The sequence below is a fragment of the Dreissena polymorpha genome, chromosome 1, assembly GCF_020536995.1.
Source record: "Dreissena polymorpha isolate Duluth1 chromosome 1, UMN_Dpol_1.0, whole genome shotgun sequence".
NCBI lineage: Eukaryota > Metazoa > Mollusca > Bivalvia > Myida > Dreissenidae > Dreissena > Dreissena polymorpha.
In genome coordinates this window covers 156,768,972-156,793,982 of record NC_068355.1, presented here as the reverse complement: position 1 = coordinate 156,793,982, position 25,011 = coordinate 156,768,972, and the positions used below count along the sequence as shown (strand labels likewise).

At 36.7% G+C, this 25,011-nt stretch overlaps 2 long non-coding RNA genes across 3 annotated transcripts; both read right to left on the bottom strand.

Annotated features, from left to right (window-relative positions):
- Positions 1-20,110: 20,110 nt before the first annotated feature.
- Positions 20,111-21,052, bottom strand: LOC127867525 (uncharacterized). Its single transcript, XR_008043535.1, has 3 exons — positions 20,757-21,052; positions 20,577-20,636; positions 20,111-20,412 (listed from the first exon to the last, which is right to left on the bottom strand). It is a non-coding gene; the product is annotated as an uncharacterized LOC127867525 (long non-coding RNA).
- Positions 21,053-22,248: 1,196 nt separating this feature from the next.
- On the bottom strand, positions 22,249-24,457 carry LOC127867515 (uncharacterized). 2 transcript variants are annotated; one of them, XR_008043534.1, is made up of 4 exons: positions 24,280-24,457; positions 24,038-24,089; positions 22,810-23,732; positions 22,252-22,606 (listed from the first exon to the last, which is right to left on the bottom strand). It is a non-coding gene; the product is annotated as an uncharacterized LOC127867515 (long non-coding RNA). The 2 variants fall into 2 exon arrangements; XR_008043530.1 differs by having other exon boundaries at positions 22,249-22,606; positions 22,810-24,089.
- Between the last annotated feature and the right edge of the window lie 554 nt (positions 24,458-25,011).

Here is a 25,011-nt window from a genome sequence, read left to right as displayed (position 1 = left end):
TGTTTTTTGAAGAAGGGTGTGTTGTATCTCAACAAACGGAAGATCAGTAACAATAGCCGAGTGTACGTTCATGACTTCAGTAATTTCTATGCAACTACTATTCTACGATCATGTAAAGAAGAAGGTTTGAAACATATATTTTCTCAACTTGTGGATCAAAGACAGTACCATCCAAAGTTAAAGAAAACTATAACCACATTGTTTGGAATGACCAAACGCTACTGTCCAACACTATTCTACAGAACGTTAAACGAGACAGTTCGTGTTATGTGTCAAACATATACCAAGGACAAAAAAAGGTCATTTGGAATTTGCAAGGACAGCTTTTTCACACACCAGGAGGATATGTCAGTGCCTTATGCGAAATACAATTTGAAGACAGAGTGTGTATTAACGAATTTCAAAATAACGAATATCAACACCTATATTGGAATTAATGAAAATGGTGAAGTGATAATCAAAGGTATTTATTTTCCTCCATTTGTGGCTGCAAGAAAAATTGTTCAAGGACTGTACAAACATCTAGTTCTATTCGGCACACTGGAAAGCCTACCCAACATCATACTTAAAAGTATAAACCTTAATGAATCGGATTTTCACGTTTCGTTACCCACAAAACTGAAAGCTAGTGACTTTTTCGTTTACGGAACAAAACTATTGGATGAATATGTGTACTGCAGAAACAACATAAGCAACGAGGTTTACAGCACTCCGGCAGAACCAACCCTGCATGTGAAACCAAAACAATTTGCTGGCGAAATAGACGTCAAACGATATGCAAATGAAATAATCAGTTGTCTGATTCGATTTGCACAAACGTTTAACTTTTCAAGTATAATTGACGAAAATGTATTGTTTGAATCAAATTTATTTCTGAAAAAGCATATTTTGACCAACATATTCGAACGTTCAAAGCACAGTCATTTGCCAGGATTTCGACTTCATGCATGTCAACTCATTTGCTGATATATTTTGTATCCAAGCTTGTACAGTTCCAACGCTGCAACAACCGTATAGATAGCTTTTGCGGTCATCGATGTGAGAAAGGACCAGATTGTTTGTATTACCGTTTGCTCTGTATCTCTTTGATATATGTAGTCAAAGTTTTTTCCATCGTAATATAGAACTGCTTCATCACATTGATTATTGTACAAAAGGTTGAAAATAAAGTCTTCGTTAATTCGAACATCTGTGGGTTTGTTGCTGTATAGTTTTTGATTTTGTTCATACAAAAATATCCTAACCAGATCCTTTTCGTTACTCGAAAATAGCAACTCGTAATGAGTTTTGGTTTTGAACCTCAGTTGTTGCAATATCGACAGATTGGCCAACAAAGGAAATTTCAAACTAACGTCAACGTTCGCTTTATATGCATTTATGTCTGTGTCGTATATTAATGATACAGACCATTCCTTCAGCTGTTCATTTACAAAACACAGCGATACAATATTGCTAGCCATAGTAACAAAAACACACATGTGAAAATGTCGACTCAGTTGACAGCTAAATAGACAAATTAATCGAATCGAACAGAGATGAAAACATTGGTACAGACGGGTAAAGCTTTCTTGGTAGCGACAAGACACTAAATTCAATAACGCAGCGAAGAACAAACATTTTGAAAATGAGTTTTATATTGTTGGGTTGTTTGGAGGAAGGTTGTTTTATTGTTGAAATAACCCAATCTTCATCCAAAGCCGTGTTCTTGTTAGAGTTCATCCAATATTCGTATATGCTATGCCATTGCTCGTTTATATATTTGAGAGGGTTTTTTGCTTCGTGTTGGTTTCTTGTTACGAAAGAAATAGTAACGTCCATAAACGCATTGACAACAGTATTGAAAAATTCATTATAGTACACGGTTTCTTCCTCGGGAAGTTTGGACGAAGATACAGCTTTGTTAAGGCATTTCAGTTTTGTGGCATTAACAACTGCTGCTTCTTTCATAAACGATCGCTTTTTCAAAAGCGTTTTGTACGTGATATATACTTGTAGAGATATTTTTGTATTTGTTGCGTCTCCGAGAATGAAATTGTCCAATCGACCAATAATGTCATACACTTCAGTTGTTGACGAATCCATGATTTATCTTCGGCAGTGGACGCCTGGTAAAAGCTATATACAAATATATTCCCATATTGCTTTGACGGGACAATACGTTATTTTTGAGCCAAATTTCAGGTTTACCAAATATGATAAGCCAACATTGGTTATGGAGTGGAATGGCAAAACCTGTATGTATCTTATCGAACTGCCATGTTCTTTCAATCCAGACCTTTATTTCATGTTTGGGGAGGTTGAATTTCGTGCCACCGATTTACTAGGGACAACGCAGAATAAAGTCTTACTGCTCAAAAACGATGATAATGGGTTCGATGATAACTTAATAGTAAACGATGACATTGAATACAACTTGACAGACGAAGGTGACCTAAAAATAAACGATGAAGAAGAGTCAAAGTTTTGCGTTCGCAAACACGATGAGTGGGTTTCAAATCAATTTCAACCTTATTTCTTCCAATCCTTGACTTAAAACCGAGTATCGTCTTTCCAAACGAAGTAGCCGAATACCTTTTGCTACAAACGTTTTGTAACTCGGCTACAAGCTTGTATACCATCGATTCATTTGTAGAAATGCTAACCATACATTTTCTTGACATATTCACACATTCTATCGATTACAACCATGATGCGGAATTTGTCAAATTGATATACGAAAATTGGTTTAGAAAACTAAAACCGGGTGAAGTGTTAGCTCTAATCGGAAATATTGTACAATGTTCAAACAACAATGGTTCGTTATTAGAGCAGCATTTCATTTGTTGTGTTGACAAGTGCACAAAAGAAATGTGTATTTCCAAAACACATACGGCAAACAATGATCCGTTGTATTCGATCGAGTTTTTTCCAAGGCATTTAAGTATAAGCACCGAACAGGACAAGTACACTCTTGCTTATGACCATAAACTTGAATTTAAGTATGGATTTATTTTCGTGCCCAAGTGAGCTAGGAGTATGGTCTCTAATCAATAATCATTTTTGGAAGTTTGAATTTCGTATGGAAAACTATGACATGTACAGTACGTTTAGTAACACCGCACATACGTTGCTTGCTCTGCATGGGTCAAATAATATAGTTTGTGTTTATTCTTCGTCGTTGAAATACAAAGCTCATAGTTACAAAAATATACTTGTAGTTCCAAATTCTTGTTTGGGGAATCAGATTTACTCTTTAAAAGCAAATATCATGGAGACGGATGAACCCGAAGACAATGATGAAGATGATATGTATGACTGCTATGATTTACAATCTACATTGTGTAACCCCAAACACCAATTGTACTTCAACACACCTATATTGTTTCCGTACAGCTGGGAATCGTTAGAGCTTGATATAGATTTCAAATTACTGCAGCTCGATTTATCTCAGTATAAGGAATCATGTTACATGATACAAGACATGTTGCAGTTGCTATGTTCTAAACTGTTCAAATCATGTCAACACGTAGGGAAGAAAATGACAAACATAAGCGGTGGTTACAAAGAGCTTTATTTCGGAGTGTCAACATATAAAACATTTTCGTGTCCTTGTTCTGTCGTTGCGTTTATTGCAAACAAACACAAAAGCTCCACTTTCAACTACATATTGTTTTCCTACAGACTGTCTCAGTTGATCTTAAATTTCTGAATTATTACAATCGTCTGTACATTTAGTTGTGAGGAATGCGTATGTGTGTTATTATGGATTTGTTTTTGTTAGGAGCAGAACTGAACACATTCAATAGAACTCTAGCAACTGAAAGCAATATCAGAAAATTTATAGAGTTACTAACACGAATCGCTTCAAATTTCACTTTTGTGGAAGAAGACACATCGCTGAACGGCGTATTCACAATTATTCTCAGTTTATCAGAACAATACAAACGCGAGCTAGTTCAAAAAAATGTACAGTCTTGACCATTTTCCAGTGTTTGACAACTTCATTCAAAGTCACATCAATACAAAAAAGATTTATGCTGCTGATTCATATGTTATAACCACAGAAGGTGCGTTGCAAAAAAAGAATTGACGAGTTCATGTTTTTGAGTTATGATACATGGGAATACGGTAGTGAAAATCCAAATGCATTTTACGAGGACGTTATTCGAAGTATGCCAGAAATATGCAAATCAAAATCAAAAAAAGATGATAATGATGAGTTCGAACGGTTTGCGTATGCTGTTTTCAAGCAGGTAAAGCCAAAAATATTGAAAAACTACGAGAACGCATGTTGGCGCAGTCTGAAAATCATATATGATCATCCAAAGCGAGCTTCAGTTACACTTGCAGCTATGTGTTTGACCCAAGTATACGGGAAGAAGATGAAAACAAAAATGCAAATATACAACAATAACAGTGCAACCAAAACGACATTACAGATGTATCGAGAGGCGTTCAGCTTGCAACACTTGCAAAAGACGTAGCGACTTTCTTCACGGCGGAATCGATCAGCAAACCGATTTTTAGATAACAGTAGTAATAATCTTCATCTGCGTTTAACCCGATGTATATGTCTTCTTTTGTTGCTCCAAATAAAAGGCTTGGATTGAAACAATAGTTTTTGTGCTTCTTTTTAGGCAATTTGTAGTTCACGGTAACGAAATCGTCAGTTTCTAGCTTACATTCGTATAACTGCCAGTTTTCTTTTGTTAGACTACAGTGCCAAAAGTTAAAAAATGGCGATATTCGAAATCGTTTCGAATTTGCTGATTTTGCTGCAGCCAAAAGTGAATTGATTTCTACATACGCGTCGTTTGCTTGTATTTCAAGTTCCGTGCATCTTGAATAGCATTCTCTGAAAAAGTGATCTCCTATATTCGAAAGTTTTTGCTGATACTCGATAACTTTTTTGTTCTCCGTTTTTGATTCACTATTACAGAGAAAGTAATTGTCAGAGCTCAAAATTAGCAAAAGTCTAGTCGTGTTTATATCTGTTAAACTTTTAAGCAAACCTGGGTAGTAGCAAATTTCCTTCATGTCTTTTCGAATGCATGTAGTACATTCTGTTAGTTGTGATATGAAGTAGTTGGGGTTTTTTACCAGTTTTTGTTGAAAGTTTTGAATTCGATAACGTTTGAAAACTTTACTCAGTTTATCAAATCGCATGCTGATACGTTTACATTTATGGAAAACGTATTGTTTTATTGATATAGTGAAAAGAGAAAAAATTCTATATAAGGCAGTTATCAGAAACTGTGTGTGTCAATACAAAATGCTTCACGTGCATAGATCAACTGAAAAGAAAGAATGCAATTCGCATCTTTCTGAATCGATGATGTTTAACAAAAACATTGTTCATTGTCTGTACAATTTGATGCAACAGTTTAGATACCACAAAAATCTTACACCCGAAATGGTGCAGCAACAGTTGGAAATGGTGTTCGATATAGACGTGATAGATACACAATTCGAAAAGTTGGCAGAATCCGTTCTCGGTCAATGTGTACAACAGGTTAATGTTGAAACTGAAGCGAATACTCTTAAATCAGTCACTTGCAAATACGTGTATGGGAGTAGAGTTGCAGCTAATAGAGTAAAACCTGGAACAAGTGTTCCAACTGTCGGTTTCTTTACTCTAGAAAACAAAATCAAAATGCACGATGTGCTTCAAATTCAATCAAAGGTTACTAAACGTTTACTTCAGTGTCTACAAGGTATCCACGATGAATTACTCAAAGCTGGGGACATCTCTAGCATCAAAAATACAAATGCTGCAAAGCAAAATACTCTAGCTAACTTTTACGAGCATCTAGATTACCAAAATGAGTTGAAAAACAGAAGTATGCATGCCGGTTTATGCTATCGGCTTGTGGAAGAATTGTGGGACAGAGCACCACCACTGTACGCGTTACCACCATCAATCAAAGATTACACAGGACAGAGCGCTGCAAGTTTGCTAAGTTGGCTCTTAGGTGCTAGCAGTAAATTCATTTTTGCTTTAAACAAGTATGGGAGCGCAGCAAAGGAATCTAGCATTTTAGCTGAAGTAGCAAATTGTTGGAGAATAAACACGGATAACAGTCTGTCACCGCGTAACTGCGAGTCAGATATCGAAATCATTGGTGAAAATATTCCAGTGAGTGGAATTGTCATTCTGACTGATAACCTCAAAGTGCAACTTCAAAATCATATCTTTGCCAGAAGCACTCGGTTGAAAAATAACATCGTGCAGTGCGACGTTAATCCTGAAGATTTCAATCCACAAAAAGCGTTCATAACCAACGGTAAAATAAGAATGGAATCTACAAACCTGTTTGTGAAAGATGAAAAGCAGGCCACTACGAGCAGCGAAACTAAAAAGGTTGAGTTCCTTAAAATGGGATCTGAAGTGTTTGCCATATACGTTGTAGATCCAGCTTATTATCAGGGTGATACGACTGCAAAGAACAGGTTAAAAGAGTCTGTTAAAGTCGATTTTACAATGCCGCTTGCTGTTAAATTCAAAGGCCACTCAACCGATGATATTTTTAAGCATGATGATTCTAACGCACACACGCTACCCACTAAGGTTTATTTTAAAGACGCGAGAGGTGTAACTAAATGTATTGGAGTTGAAGCAATGATTCCATTTGTTACAGGAATGATCAACGAACTCAATAATTTCAAAGCAGCTCTAAACAGCTCTGGTCAAAGACTGTCGAAATTATTCAAACTTTCTCAAATCACCAGTGGCCGTGAAAACGATGTTATAAACGAACAAAAGGTTAAAGCGTTGAAAAACTTGTACAACACTTTCCCAATGCACTACAACCTATCGATACTCTCGGAGGATGATGTCTATCAGAAGCCAATGTGGATAATGATCAGTGGACTAACGTATGAAGCACTGGTTACAAATATCATCGCTCTATGGAACGAGTACGGGTTTTCCAATGCTCTGGAAGAGCAGTTTAAAAGACATAGCTTGTTTCGGCGCGATGCCAGTCATCTTAAAGAACACGCTTTATCATACGTTCAAAAACATAACCCAACTCTCTATTCGTGGGTAGCTAACAATGGTACGCAACTTAAAAGCTTGCTCGTAGACAAACTAAAGTTTCCCGAGAAAATTATGGAATTCGTTGAGTTTGTTATCAATTTGCTTAACAGCGGAAGGTTGTATAAAGAACTCTTTTCTAGTGGCCACTATCATCTTGGTCTGGGTTTTGTGTTGAACAGAACCGAAACTTTTGATTCAGAATCGCTGCTTTTATCGCGATGTCAGGGATATAAACTCTTTTACTCAGAAACAACGACCGAAGTGAAAAACGAATGTCAGTCGCCAAACTACAGTCTTGTAACAAGTATGCAAACTGGACATATGCCTTCTTCTCTAGGTCATCCATGTATAAGGTATCCACATTGTTTCCTATCTGAACATGGGAATATGGGTGCTGAAGTAATTAGCTCCGAGTTCATGTTTGAAACGAAAAAAACCATTCCTAATTATGACCAACAAGTATGGATACCGATATTTAGTATGTGTGAGGCTGATGAAGCTCAGTTTGAGGACACGTTTAATCCATATGGAAGAAGTAACATTGCCTTTGAACGAGACTCTTTAGACTATTTGAATGCTGATTTAGTCGTTGATCCTCTGAGTGGAGTAGCTGGCTATAACCCAATGTGTCTTGGAATGTTTAACATGAATTTCGTTTTCCACAGCAAGCTGCTTGTTTCACCTTCAGATTTTACTATGAAAAAGCACGTGATTCCAAACATGTATGCGAACTTTTGGTTTACTGAATTCCAAAACAATGCCACGAAATGTAACAACAAAATATTGATGAAAAACCTCCAGGACAATTTCACAAACATCAGTGAAACATCGCTTCACTTCGACGACCTAGCGATGGTGATGGGTGGTTCAACGTGTAAGTTTTGTTATTCGAATCCAAAAATGCTTAAGACTATCATGAGCGAGAGAGACAATCGACCACTTCCAGGTCGAAACGTATATCGCCAACAAAACGATTACCTTCTGCATGGTAGTAAGCTGATGGAAAATTTAGATCGTGGTGTTAATGCAAATGATAGATGTTTACTAAGGTTGTGAAAAAAACTATTAAGTGTATAACTTGTTGAATAAATATAAGAACTCAACATCATGTCGTTGTTTGGTTTTTTTACTGAGACTCCTTTAAACAACGAGCTTCTAAAAGGTGTTTTCATCAATTCTGCTTACGAGAGCAATAAACATAAATGCTCAGACGCATACATCGAACATTTTCTTTACAATGATTCGATGGACATGCCAAGCACCGTGTCTCGAATCAAAGAAATATGTTCTTCGCACATGCTACCTATTCGTGACATCGAATGCAATGCTAACAAACTGTACAACATTAAATGCGAAGACTTCGATTCTCATATAGAAATCGAAAACACTGGACCATACCCATTTAGTTTAGCTGATGAGGTATACGTGCTTCCACCAATACCTAATCAGTGTATCGATTTAGAGAGACTGAAAATGCAAGTGTCACCACGTTTCTCATGTTACAAACCGATACTCGTGCCCAAATTTGAGATTGCTAACATATACGAAGACATCATCAAAAGTTTCAAGAACGAGAAAACCTTTTCCTCAATTTTGTTCAAAACATTCACTAGTATTGGTAACGAAATGGCAGAAATGATTATATCGGGTTGTCAATTTACGCCTTGTGGAAACGTGTTGGCAAAAAGTGGGCACGAGCCACCGAATATAAGATCTGTTCAAATCAAACCTTTTCAAAAGTTTGTCATGAAAGTGGTTAAACCATGTACATTTCCAATGCCAGATTTGTTCAAATTATTGTGTCTTGTTGATCCTAATGATGCTATGGAGTTATAATAAAATCGCATAAAATGCAGCTGTGTGTGTATCTTGTTCATTTGACAACCATGTTTGGCGATAGCAAGACGCGTTTGTTTGAAGAATTGAAAGTTGCATGTAATACGGAATGTGATATCGTACAGTTTGATGATTGCTTGACAATTGATACGTTTTCGCAAAAAGTCTATACGGAATCTGTTCTAAATCATACATTTTGGTTGAGCATAAAAAGTCATTTTTTCGGCCAAGAGAACATCTTCAAGTATATAAATGATAAATCAAAAGTCATTCATATCTTCAATTTGAAATTTTTGCGCGACAAATACTGGAATGATCAGTCTGGTATACGGATTCAACCATCAAAACCACTATACGAATTTCACACGTATGGTCAACTAGGCGAAAAGGTCTTGCTAAAATATCTCAACGAAACTGATCCGAATTACACATACGTGTCATCAGGAAAGATTCTGCTTCGCAATATTCCTTGTTTTGGTGCAACGCCAGATTACCTTATGCTAGAACGAACTGTGACCAAGCCTTCTAAACTATACGACTTTGTCAAAAATGCGTATGGTATTTGTGAAGTCAAAACCTCATTGACTCCAGATAAATTTGATCACTGCATCAAACTGAATGAAACAAAGATACACGTTTTGCTGCACTCAGCATATAAGTATCGATATATTCTTCGTGGTTCTGAAACAAAGAAACCAGATGTATACGCAAAAAAAACATACAACTGGATTTCTAAACCTATGATTGATATTATGATCAAAAGCTACGAGGAAACAATATCCATTACTCTACATGACTTCATGCAAGACGTGAGTAAACGTTTCATCGATAAAACTATATACGTGAATTTGCTATCGAGTGATAGAGGAAAGCAAATTCTTGGACAGTGTCTTGTATTTCGTTATCACAGAAACGACCAAGATACTATCGCAATATCTGTATTTTATCTGTTCCTCAATAGAGACGATCAGTGCACTCCAGAATATTTAATACGATTCGATTTTAAGCTACCAGCGGTTCTGTTCGATCATTGGGAGAAAGACATTAGTGACAAATTTTACAACGACTATTCGAAACAATGTTCCCTTGTATAAACGTTTGTGGCTATCTTGGCTTGTTTAATGTTAAAGAAAGCGATGTTAAATATGCCCTGAATAAAGAGCTAGCAAAACAACTGATTGCTTCAAATGATACTTTTAACATTCCGTTAGTCGTATCGCATGTCAATTTTCGAGTAGACCTAACTGTTGGGTTTTTGACCGAGCTGACAATTTATAGCCGAGGTCTTTATTGCAAAGGCTTGATAAATAACGCTGCGTTTCTAGAAGTGCAGAATCAAATGAATGACGACTTTATCAATTTCTTCACCAAAGCAACACCTTCGCCGTTCTTGTATCTCAAGTCATGTTTACCATGTTTCAGTCTTTCTCATGATAAAAAGTCATTGACTATAAAACACGTTGCACTGGTTGACCTCGGTGCAAGGCGAGGCACGCTAATAAATTACAGCTATGCAAATCAAAACGTTCAACCAAAACGGTATGCAAGTAGCACTAATGATATTTTCATAGCATTGGGATGTTATTCGAGAAACGCATTAAAACACGGCCGTGAAAGAAACGAGCTCTTATTTAAGGACGCGCTGTTATGTGATAATCACGACACCGAGTTTATTTGTGCGGAGAAAAAAACTATTAACGCTATTCCATGTGAATATCTGTCTACAACAAACATGGATAGCGAAAATATGACCAGCGCCCTTGCTCTTATAAGCACAATAGCGTCTGCGTTAAACCAACAGAAAGGTCAAAAGCGAACGTATAGTGGTACCGATGAGGAGCCTCCTTGTAAACGATCTAAACTCGAACCAGTGGTACATGCCACTGAAACCTTGTTATCATCTACTTCTAAGGAGTCAAACATACGTGAAGAGTTGAACGAATTTAAACAGCACATGCAAAAACTGCAAACGGACTTTCTCGCGGCTCAAACTAGTATGCTCAAGGAAGTATTCAGTCCAGTAATGAGAGCCCCACAACCGCAGTATTACCATCAACCACAGTATCAGAGTATCCCAACGCAAATTCCCCCAACGTTTGTACAACAGCCTATTGTTCCACAAACCTTACCATCTCCTGTTATGTCGGAACAGAAACCTGTGACGCCCGTTCAGCAAGAAACGAACTTTATACCAGAAGTGAAACGAAATGAGGAAAGGTCTGCAGAGACTGCGCTGATTGAAGCGGGGATGCAAATCAACGAAAGTGAACATTTGATTAATGAATTGTTTCGACAGTTTATTGAGAAAAATTTCACAGTTAAAGCGAAATAGTTTGTATATTGGTTTTGAAAAATAAAGCATATAACAATATTCATATATTTTGTTAATTACTGTCAGATATAGCATTCATGCTTGACACTTATGATATTTTAAGAATCGATTGCTTCATGGAATCTATCCTCGCAGGGCATTGGTGATCTAAGTCTGTCTCAGTAATGTCTCGAAATATGTTGTTGCAATAAACGCACTGTACTCTATCAATAATATAGACAAAGCCCTTATTTGCCAATGCTCTCTTATTGAGATGTGACAGTTTCGGCCAAGACTGAAATGTTTTCAGTCGATCTTTGTACCTAGGAAAACGAGTAGCAAGATTGTTTTGATCTCGTCTTGATGCTAGAGCATTTTCAATATAATCGAGGAATATATCAAAACACATTTCGAAACCTTCTAGTTTGTAGTTTATTCTATAATGAAGAATGTTTATACGAAAAAACAACAACGCATGTTATATGTTCAGTAGTTTTTATTGTTCATCTACAAAACAGCAAAGAATGGCGAATTCTGTCTAATATATGCATGAACAATTCGCGACAAATCGTCCACTGCAATTTGAAATTTTAAACGTCGCCGATACAAATAAAATTGATTTTCAAGATCATTTATCAAAAGAAATGTTACTGTCATTAGAGCAAACATGGTTAGTCTATATATTCAATTCGAGTATTCATCGGTATTCAAGCCAATTCATGTATTCATAGGGATTACACTCCGGGCACATCAGAGCTCCCAGCTGATTGTAGTGGTCATCGCCTTCCCAACACGGCCTCAGGTTAACAAGTTCTGGGATCAATTTTTCAACAATGCTCGTGAGTTTCATCAGTTGTCGAAATTCACTGTACGTTAACAATATTCCTTCGTCGCTGTCAATAATTTTGCCATGAATTTTGGTTCGCTTCCGAATATCTACGATGGCGCTCAAGTGCGACGTTTCTTGTATAGATCTATGTATCGTTACATAGAAATTGCCACCCAAGCACCACTCCGATTCATAGCCAAATGATTCTTCATTTATGCCATCAATTGCCAGAAGAATTGAATTTGAGTCTTTCGTAAGTTGTTTCCACTTTTGAAGCGATAATGTTAGTTTTTGAAGTCCGCACAGTGTGATGGTTGGCACACAATAATCACCATCCGAGTGTATTTTCATTGCCAAAGAGCTGCTAATGTTGAATGTTGCTTCTTCAAAATCCATTTTGCAAATGACCTAATGTGTTTGTGTCTGAGCGCTTTTATGCTTTTTTTATATTACACAACGGATACTCAAGTTTGTGTTTTTGTAAAACATGGATACCACTATAATCATCGTTTTGATCTTGGTTTTGTGCGCTATGCTCATGACATTTTTGTCTTGGTTGGTTGTCAGGTATACAAATAACAATTCTAGTGAACCTAGTGTGCTGTTATATGGTCAAACTGAACACCTACTTGAAAACGATGTATACTAGAAAAAACGCAACACACTTTTTTGTTTCCATAATCTATTGATTGTTACATTTCCCATGGCATTTCATATCTTCGCATACCCAGCAAATATGCTTGCAAACGTAGTCGTCCGACCACATAACGTCTGGCAGCGCATCAAACTCTGTCTGGATTTGCACTGAAAGTAGACAAGAAGACAATGTAACACAATATCGTAACACAGTAGATAGTTTACAATTTCGAAACCAAAAAACGTTGAGTAAAAAAAATTGTCAACGAACATACCTGCTTCGTACTGTCTTATTTCTTCTTCCCAATCCTCAGTTTTTGGTACGACGGTGTCCCAATTTTCTGTCTCTGGTATTTGAAACAACTCTCTGTCCCAATTCTCGGTCTGCGGAACAACGAACATTGCAGATTAGTTGGAGATGCTTTTTCTTCGATAGCTTTTTGTAGAATGACCAATTTGAGTTCGAGGTATGATATTATAGCTTGAGCATACATGTGCTTGATTTTGATTGGTTGGTTGAATAGAATATAAGGCGCTGTCATAATTCATCTTGACTTGGCAAGTCTATGAATTCTTGTTGATATGTTATATTTGATGATAACCCGATGATATTGGTATGCAAATAAAATATGTTGTAATCCAATACAAGTGTTGTTATGTATTTGTTGTTAGTATTTCTTGATCATTGAGACAAACAAAAGTGTTGAGTAGTGAATATTTATTCATAATACAAGGTAACACGTATACGATTTATTGTTGACCATAAAAAGGTTTTACAAACAGATTTGCTCCTGTCATCGAACCAGATCCATATTGAAATTGTTTCTTTTCGATCGCTGGAGCTAACCCAACTATGTTTATGTATTCGCAATTAGGAGAGTGTTTTTGATGTTCTAGCCAAGCGTTGTCGTCTGTTTTCCATTCGTGACATACAATACCGCAGCAAAAGCATTTCATCCTGTCAGATTTGCCTAGGTATGCAAATCCACTTTGTGCTAGTGCAAATTTGTCAGGTCTTATTTGTGATGGCCAATCATTAAACGTTCGTAGTCGCGATTGAAAATACTTCAAATCGTTTTTATCAGTTTGACAATCTGGGACCTCCATTTTTCCGTTGTTGAATGATACAATGAACGTTGGACAATCATATATATCTTTTTTTAATAATCATAGGTAGATTCGAAACGTTTTGAGAATATCTGCTCGACACATAGCACACGTCTGTTTATTCATCATTTTTGTAGTACAATCTTCACAATATGTATGACCGCATGGCTTTAGAGCAAAACATTTTTCGTTACAAATACATATTTCGCAAAGATGTTTTTGTTTAAGTGCTTTCTGCAATGTGTCAAGTTGACTCGCAAATTTCTTTTCTCGTTCGATCCACATACTTAAGGTAATTGCGGTCTTATCGTTTTGTGACATGTTGTTGCTTTGAAGCTATATGTTGCACTGATTAACGCATGAACAAACAACTCAACAAATATGTGCTATTTTGTGATTTTATTTTTCTTCAGTTCTGGTACACTCAATTTGATTGTTGTTAAGATCTTTCTGCGAAAGAGCATACGCCACTTCAAAATCAAGGTCGTCTAGCTGACTCAGGACATCATCTTCCCAAGGCGATGATAGTTGAAAATTGGCGATTTCTTTGTCCATCGCAGTAGAATGGTCTGTTGCTGGAATGAGAAATAAAACAGTTATTGCTATGTCGTAGAAAAAAATGTAGACAACATATTGAAACACAAATTATACAATTCAAGAACAAAGCATACCGTTTTCTTCTTGTTCATCGTTTAACTCGTCGAGGTGGGATTCGAGTTCTTCCCAAAACAGCAGATCAAACTCTACATCAACATCTGAAAGAAAAGACAACAATCATTGAGTTCATCAAACAATAAGCAAAGTAAATGCAACCCCATACACAAAACAAACACAACTGGAAAAAAACTTACCTGCACATGTTAACATATTCTCGTCAATGTGGGTTGCTTCAGATGAAACGTTATTGCTTACATTTGACATGTTTGCGCTTCGGAAGTTAGAACAGTAATGACATGTTTGACAACATCTGAGGTATTTTATACTCTGAAACAAGACATATCATGTTTTAATACAAAGCAACGTTGGAAAAAAGAACAAAGAACGCATGTAAGTTGTTTTCAATTTATTACTGAAAAATAGTGTTACAACTATAATCCATTTTAGTCTATAGTATTAGGCTAGCTGTGCCCTGATTGTCCCTTTGATGTTTGATCTACAAAGTGGACACTTCTCAAGTGAAGTTATGCATTGACCACAGACGGCGAAGTGCGAGCACGGAATGATGATGATGGAACATTGCTCATCCAAGCACACTTTGCATAGAATGTTGTTAGACATTTGCATATTCTCTTCAACCATAATTTTGAGATCACTGGGACTCTTGATGTCAGTATCAATGCCAAAAGATGCGCCGTTATCATGTTTCATCAAAGTTGTTGCACAATGTTCATTTGATGAATTGTTTTCTTCTTCCAAATATTGTATAGCATTGCATAACTCATGTTCGTTTGACTCTGTTATGACGCTTTCAATAAACGTGTCACCCTTGCATTGTCGCACATGCACACAAAATGGAAATATTTCCGCGTGCTCCTCCCAAATATCTGTTCGCGTACCGCGCGATGGAAGTTTCACCAAACAGTGAAAACACCTAAGACAGTCGCTAGATCTGTCAAAGAAGAATCCAGCCATGGCTATATCCGTGTTAGATATAGTTTTGTGAGTTCGTCCCTTCCAGCTTTTCAATGAGCTAATCCTTTTATATAACATGTTTTGGTTCCGATTTCGTGCCCTTGTGTCCAATATTACTCCGATATTTTTGCGCAGCACCCGACAAATTTCTTCGACGGTGTACTCTTTGCCATCCATCTTTATTTTTTTGCAAATCATTGTGCTCTGGATCGGTACACGTGACGCCCTTGTCGTTGAGTCATCGCTAGGACAGACAATATTCGCTAGGAATTCTTCCATATCAGCCGAGTTATCATTGCTTTTACGTGACATGTTTTTGCTTCGAAGTTCAAAACGATAATAACATGTTTGACCACATTTGAGGTCTATCCATGCATTGAGATTAGACATATTATGTTTGAATACAAAGCAACATTTGAACAAAAAACAAAGACAGCATGTGAGTTGTTTTCAATTTATTGTTAAACTTTTTACTTACAACAATAGAACTTCTTTGCCATAGCCAAGAATTTTTCTCACCAACTCCCAATCAACAACAATAGTGTTTTCAGCTTCAACTAATGATTTCAGTAACAATTTCATGGTTTCATTTTTCTGTCGTTTCCAGGATCGGAGAATGTGAAAGATTTTGTAAACTCTTGACCCATCGACATCCATCTGTTCATTTATGTTTAGATACACCGGCAACAATTCCCATCCTTCGCTAATACAAGCTGATATGTTGGCAATTTCCTTGTCAGTGGGTATTGTGTTGATCGACATGATTGTGTGTTATGGGAGAGAAATGTTACGGTACTCTATATACCCTTTTTTCACAAAACTGTATACAATTTCTTCAAACCATTTCTAGCAAATCTAAAATGTCAAGTAATCTATCTCAGGAGTAACGTTATCAAACATCAAATACCGAATTCAACAAATATATAATCATATATGCTCAAAAAACATATCACGCTTTCAAATATCGTATCTTGTAAAATACAGTGAAGCTTGGTATCTAGTCAACAACCGCAATCATATGCTACGAAAATCAGTTTCACCCGCGCTATGAGAAAAATCATATATCATCATCATATTCATAATCATAAACATCATCATCATATTTCATCATCATAATCATAATCATCATCATGCAAAACTCAGAACCAGCAAAACACGAGCAGCTTTCAAATATCGTTTCATGTGAAATGCAATGTAGCAATGTATTTTGTCAACAAACACTCGAGAGCTTTCAAACATCGTTTCATATGAGAAACAATGTAGCAAGGTATTTTGTTAACAAACACACGAGCAGCAACTCGAAATCGAGCCTATGGGTATTTGGTCCCGCGATAAAATTAATTGCGTAGGAGTGTGAATCATTTCAGCGTTGGATTGCTATTGCATGCCTATTATCAGCGAATGCTTAAACGTAAAATTTTAACTGTGCTAGTTATAACGTAGATTTGTCAAATAGTTTTACTACATACCGATTAGCGAAAAATTGCTGGTACATTTTAATCACGTACTCAATGTCAATGTGTTGGTTCATTTTTATCATGAGTGTAGCAACTCAAAATCGAGCCTAGTGGCATTTGGTCCCGAGATTATATTGACTGTGTAAGAGTATGAATATTGCAACTGAGCAGCGAGTATTTGTGTTATAACCAAAGCCGGGACTTGCACCCAGATTTCTTCTCCCTCAAAGAAGGAAAAGCGTTCTGCTTTGAACTACTTTGGTTTTGTAAACACGTTTCATACAAGCTACATGATCAAGAGGTGTCACTCAGCGTTTGTACGGGCTTGTGACCGTTCTTTTCACAGCGAAATGAAAAGAGCCGCTTTACCACCTTGCGATATGCAATACGGACTAGCATAATAGCAAATATAGCAGTAGCTTTTGTCACACATACATGAAGAAACATTGGCCTGTCGGCAATGGCTAAACCTCAGAAATCCCATTCAAATAGATATTTTTCACATTTTGCAGAAATGTTCTGTTGCATAATTTCTCAAAAATATCCTAAATCAGATAATATACAATAACACGTGGACATCTGTTCCAGTATCTTGCAAGACGAATAACTATTAGTGGAGCTGTAACATAGCACAACCTTAGATATGCTACGGCCTTCCAACTGTGTTATTTTACCAAATATGTTAGATTGATCAGACACGACAGATTTTCATACCAACTACACGTGAACAAAACACGTTCGTATCAAACTGCAAAATTGCATTGTAGTGTTTGCAGACCACCTGCTGCTGAGAATTGTCTTCTACTATACAATACATACCAATCATGACTACATCTCACGACCAAATCAACAACGCAAGCTATCGACAACCTCATCTGTGGTGCTAACATAGAGATATATTATAGCGTATGTTTAACCCGTTTTGTCGTGATACGAATTTAGTCGCATGTGCCCGTTGAAAGCATGTGTTTGTGCCTACTGATTTGAAACATCAACACCTTTACTATACATTGCTACACACCAATCTCGACTACATTTCACAATCAAATTAAACATACAAGCTAGCTAGCGACAAGCTAAAACGTTTTAGCAGCGTTGAAGCGACACTGCTTTCCAAAATATTCAAGCAGGTGTATGAATGTGCTTACAGGTCTGTAACATTGATGCTACTATACTATATATTACATCTCACAACCAAATCATAGCGTTGAAGCGATACTGCTTTTCAAAATATTCAAGCAGTTGTGTAACTTACTGTCGTTTCAAAATGAGAACATTCGAGTTGTTGAGTTTCAAATACGGTTGTAGACTGTAGTGTAGCGTAAGGTTTTTAATTGGGATTGCTTTGCAGTATTTCAAAGTTAATGACCATACATTGAAAGTCATAAAACTGCGTTTAGGGTTTTTATCAATTGTGCTAGCAATTCTGAGAATGTCATGAAAGTCTCTCAGACCGATGTATATACTTTTTTTCATCATATCACCTCATATCGAAAGTCAAAATAATATCCTAACGTCATTTATGTTGTGTGTTTTTATTCGTATATTCTACAACCTCAATAGACGTTCCTCATTGAAAGACAAGTTATACCAATAACGAGCCGTTGTACAAAATGTGTATGCAGTCAAAAGCGAGTAACTGCTTTAAGTTTACGAGTCACTCAATGTTAGTTTCAACACGAGTAGTTCGTAAGGCGCAATTAATGTTCAACGCAACATTGAGTAGCATAGTTTGTGTCCATATGGCAAATATCTTATAACGGTTAGTTGTTTATATAGTTTTTTTATCATTTCACCTCAAACTTAAGTTTGAAAGTTTTTTGCTTTGTACGATTGAAAGCTAGTGGTGTCACTCGGCGTTTTCACGGACTTGTGACCGTTCCTCTTGTCTGAGTACAAGAGAAGTCGCCTTCCCACCCCAGCCCTAGCAGACTTTGTGCATTGAAGCACTTAATAGAAATGTTATTGCTCGGTCATCGGTCAGGTTCGGTCAACGCGTGCCTGCGTTTCTGAGAGAGCCAGATTAAGATATTTCGTGTCACCGTACGAAAATACCATGGTGTCGCATAGCAAAGCACAGGCATGTCACCATGCGTGCCTACCACCCTTCCAACAGCGCAACAATGTGGTGTTGAAAGGATTCCCAGATAGTGTCGAAAGTATTGACGGTCATAACGGGGACGAGTTGCTTTATAGCGCCTCATTTCGTATTGACTTGCAACCCCGCCCTAGACCGCTACACAGCTAAATGGGCAGGACTCCATCTGACTATCAATCTCAGCGGTCATAGTTTTGAAAAGCGTCTGCTTGTTAATTGTTGGTATTTTGGTACTTGGAATCTCTTGTGCCCAAGTAGACTTAAAATTGGTTTTATAGATCATGCAATCATTAACTGGTTGGTAGCCTTATCAAATGCAATCGCGTCCTCGGACTCGCATACGCATCGACCCACGTCAGGTTCTAAAGCTTGCGGGCAATAATGAGTGTCCCTCGCGATAGATTGAGGAGCCTTGCCAGAGTATAACGACTGCATGGATAACACATGTTAGAACCGAAAACCGAGGCGTTTCCCCTCAAGTGCTATCGGTTCGCTTCGCAACTTGTGGAGTCGGTCTATTGACACCTACATACCTCGGTCGCCCATACTCAGTTAATTAACCGCTGTTGTCTTTCTGCTTGCCAAATAGCAGTCAACGACAACCTTACATTGATCTAGCCAGATTGGAAACTACGAGCGAAAACTAACTCGCCAAAGCGAGTGACCCGCTCCCGATTCGAGCAAAACCTCACCTAAGCACTATCGACCCAAAAAACGCCAGTAACACTGCTCCGTTACTAGGGAGCCTTGCTAGTCAACACAAGTAATTTGCAATCCTGGCTAGAGCAATGAGTATATTCGGACTGGTGTACCACCATGTGATTGTCTGCGTCTAAATTGTTGGTATTTGATACTTAGAGTCTCTTGTGCCAAAGTAGAGACTGAATATTTGTTTTATAAATCAAGCAATCATTTACTGGTTGGTAGTTTTAACAGTGCGTCAAAATAAGCACCGTGAAAACATTTTAGCACCGAAATACCGAGGTGTTTACCCCCAAGTGCTATCAGTGCGCTTCACACTTGTGGAGTCTTAAACCCCTCGGCCGCCCAAACACAGTTAATGACTGTTAATGTTTATTTTTTGTTTGATTTTGGTATTGCATAGTTAATACATAGTTTAAACACAAACACATACATCAATACATCAATATTGCTGGCCAGCACAATAAAACAAGGAAAAAAAAGGTAGGAGAACAATCTCCTTTATTTTTCATGTAAAAACATAAACATAAACATACACACTGTCAACACTTGCCACTTGCAACACCGAGTTCGTTTCAGTGCAGAATGTACACATTTTTCGATCGACACACATTCGCAATGTTACATGGATTTACAAAGTTACATGGATTCACAAAGTTGCACTGATGTCCATACACGGGCCAATGTTCAAGTTATCGGTGCGATGGACCCACGGTTTTGTCGCAGCTATACGCCACACGTATGTATTGACTACTCGGTGTCCACATCAAGGTTTGGATATTGGCACTGAAAATAGAAAAGCAAATTGTGTTAAACAGTAAACGATGAAAGTAAACAGCCTGAAATGATAAAAACATGCATGTGTAATATACCATGTATCAAATAAAATAGTAAACACAAACTGCTAAAGAAAAACACACAACTCTACCAACTGTTTAACTGATACTTACTTTTTTGTTTTGTGTTGCATGTTCAGGCGCCTTTCTGTCACTGCTCGTCTAGCAGTACAGCTGAAATGAAATAGAAAGCATGATCAGAAACTTTCATTGTAATTGTACAACTTACAATTTATGTGCACAATTTTGCATTTAAGTATAACATACAGTAAAACAATTTCAACTAATACTCACTTTTTTGTTGTGTTGTTTCCACAAAGGCGCCTTGTTGTCACTGCTCGCCTGGTAGTAAACCTGACACGTCTAGTAGTAGAGAACACTCGTCCAGCAGTAAAGCTGAAATGAAATCGAAAGCATGATCAGAAACTTTTGAATGTGTTTGTACAACTTACAATTTATAAACACAATATTGAACTGTAACAGTAAACATGAAACAGATAACAATTTTACTTACCTATGTTGTCTTCGCTGAAATACAAAAGTCATGTTCATAGCAATCATAGCATATTAACACACGATGAATACAACTCAAAACTTTTAGTAAGAAACTCAGTACTTACTTTGTATCTTGTATCCAATCCCTCTGCTGGCAATCTTCTTCAGTCCACAATCTAGCTGAAATCAAGACTCAATGCATACATGTAAATTTTGCCAAATAACAAACAGAACTGTGAACCAAAACTTTAACTAAACAAAACTAACTTTTCAACTGTAATGGTACTCACCTCTGGCAACTGAAATCATACAGACATTTTGCATAGCACAATACATTTTTAGTTTGAAGATAAGAATGATTTATGAACATTTTACTTACACAAAGCATAAATATAAAAGACATGCTATGATGAAAAAAACAATATGTATACAAAATTATACATAAAGAAACACACTATACTTACCATTGCTGACCTGAAATTGAAAAAAGCACATTTTGTATAGCAGAATACAAGTCATCAAAACAGTTCAATATGAAAATTAAAGAAAGTTAGTGTACTTACCACAGGCTACTGAAATGAAAAACAGACATTTTGCATAGCAGTATACAAGTCATCAAAACAGTTCAATATGAAATTATAGAAAGTATGTGTACTTATCACAGCCATACTGAAATGAAAAAAAACATTAAGCATTGCATAGCAGTATACACATCATCAAAACAGTTCAATATGAAAATTAAAGAAGGCAATTGTACTTACCAACAGGCTACTGAAAAAATACATTAAGCATTGCATAGTAGTATACAAGTCATCAAAACAGTTCAATATGAAATTATAGAAAGTTAGTGTACTTACCAACAGGCAACTGAAATGAAAAAGAAACACATTTTACAATGCAGAATACAGGCCATCAAAACAGTTCAATATGAAATTATAGAAAGTTAGTGTACTTACCAACAGGCAACTGAAATGAAAAAGAAACACATTTTACAATGCAGAATACAGGTCATCAAAACAGTTCAATATGAAATTATAGAAAGTTAGTGTACTTACCAACAGGCAACTGAAATGAAAAAGAAACACATTTTACAATGCAGAATACAGGTCATCAAAACAGTTCAATATGAAATTATAGAAAGTATGTGTACTTACCACAGCCATACTGAAATGAAAAAAACATTAAGCATTGCATAGCAGTATACACATCATCAAAACAGTTCAATATGAAATTATAGAAAGTTTGTGTACTTACCACAGCCATACTGAAAAAAATACATTAAGCATTGCATAGTAGAATACAAGTCATCAAAACAGTTCAATATGAAAATTAAAGAAAGTTTGTGTACTTACCACAGCCATACTGAAATGAAAAAGAAACACATTTTACAATGCAGAATAATCAAGACTTACCTAGCTGATCTTGAATCATTCTCTGTTTCTCAACTTCTCAGTTGTCCAAAAGTCTGCTCTGTAACGACCCACCATTCCAATCTGAAAAATAGTTAAGCATAACAAAGCACAAAACAAACCAAAAGAATAGTTTACTTACCTCATATTTTGTGCAGGTTTTCAACAGCCAATTTTCTTCTTGAAACCTGTATTCGTCTCTTTTTTGACCCACTGTGGAACAGTCACAGCAATGTAAGTCTGAAACATAGAAGGGCATAACAACATAACATACAAACCAGTATATTTGTTTTGACTTACCTCGTGGCTAGAGTCGAGACACAGCTGCTGAATTTCTTTTCTGTCACAAGCTGTCAAAACATCTCTGCAACATCTCTGCAATTGAAACCTTCAAACAGAGTAAAACAGAGAAACATGTTGTATACAATATAGTAAACACTTACCTTGTTATAGGCCTGAGTTGCAGCAGTGATTCTTTCTTGAAATCTTCTTCTTTTGCATCACTGCATGAGAGACCTGAAAAATAGCATGCAGTGCAAAACACATGAGTTAAATTAAACCAAAATTGTGTTTCTACTTACCTTGCTTCTGTAGAGTTGAATCACAGTAGTAGAATTCCTTCTTCAAACACATTTCTCTGTCTACACCAGGAACTTGAATCTGAAACAGAGAAAAGCATCACATCAAATTGTACAACTCAAGTGCATTCATTCAATGCTTACCTACTTTCTGTTGAGTTGTTTCACAGCAGCTGAAATCCTTATTCACTGTTGGCACTGCTATGAGACCATTTCTGCATGTGAAATCTGAAACAGAGCAAAGCAAAGTATGCATGGCAAAAATCAAAAGAACAATTGTAACACTTACCCTGTTTGCAAGTCCCATTCACTTTCTCAGCAATGTTCCTCTTCTTGAATCGTCTTCGTCGCTGACTACAAGTACACCTGAAACATAGCATGCACAAAACATACCATATAAAAACAAAATACAAGTGTTCATACTAAAATGAAACACACTTACCTTTCTGCTTTGCTCAGCTCTGTTCGACTGTCAACTCTTCATGTCATGTCGTATCTGAAACGAACTAAATCAAAACATGCATAGCACACTATCATTGATAAAATATTGAAACAATTGTATGCTTCATAGCTGTGTTTTTTCCACTTTACATCACAGACAACTGGCGATCACAAAAGTAAAGACATTTTTGTTCTACTCAAACATTAAGCTCACATTCACAAACACCGACCGACAGAGTTTTGTATAGAGTGCTAATACCTAAAACTGTACAAAAAGAATCGACATCAGTTTTCATTCATCATCGTTTATTGAGACAAATTAATACTACAATACTTACCACAGCTCCCTGAAATGAAATAGAAATGTTAACAGCATGCAAACAAATGTTAACCAATATCAAATCATCTATAGTAAATATCAACAAAAGCATTTTGATACACATAGTAAGTGTTAACCATCATAGTACATCATCAGTTAGTTCGACATCCCACGGTTGCTCAAGTGTAAGTACTGGCTAGCATTTACCCTTTTCAGTAAACCGTCACACATCAGCATTTTTAGACACAAGTGCTGATAGATTCAACCCTTGTTATCATCTTTCACAGACTTCTATGAGTAAACAACTGAAAAATATAAAACGTTTGTACTCACTGTTTGGCAGCTCCAAGAAACACGTCTGTTCTGCTTGCCATCTGGACATCCACTGAAACAAAACATCTGAAAACACACATACATTTTAAACGTTTTTGAACAAAAATCAACACAGAGCAGAGCTAAGCTGCAGCAGTTAATCTTTCTTAAAATTGAATTCTCCATCTCTGCATAGCACACATGAAAAATAGCATAACATCACATTACAGCAGTCAATGAAAACAAAAATTTGATCGACTTACCTTGCTTCTGTAGAGTTGAGTAACAGACGTGGAAATCTTCTTCCATGTGTAAACCAGTGACTCGAATCTGAAATAAAGTAAAGAACACATTGTACAACTCAAATCAATGAATTAAAACTTACCTTACTTTTGATGAATTGTGTCTCAGCAGTTGAAATCCTGTTTAATTTCTGCATGTGAAATCTAAAACAGAGCAAAGCACGCATGTTACAAATTAAACAAACACAAGTGTTACACTTACCCTGTTTGCAAGTCCCAATCACTTTCTCAACAATGTTCCTCTCCTTGATTCGTCTTCGTCGCTGTCAGCAAGTACACCTGAAACATAAAAGCATGCACAAAACATCCCATATAACAACTATTTTGTACTTACCATATGAGTGCTTTTCTGTTCAGGTCAGCTTGAAAACCCATCACTGCCATCAGCATCTGAAAAATAGTACATCACAAACAAACAAACAAACATAACATATCATAAAAACAGTTTAACACAACAGATATGAGAGCTCTCGCAACCACGTCTGTTCTGTTCGACTGTCCAAAAGCAAGTGACAGTACTTCAATTCACTAACATTGAGAAATTCTAAACTTACCTTCAAGGCTTGTTGAGTAGCTCCAAAAACAAGACTGCTTGGCTCCACTGTTCACTCCAACTGTCATATCATCACTGGATAAGCACTCCTGAAATGTATTAAAACAAAACATGCATAGAACAAACATTCAGTCAAAAGT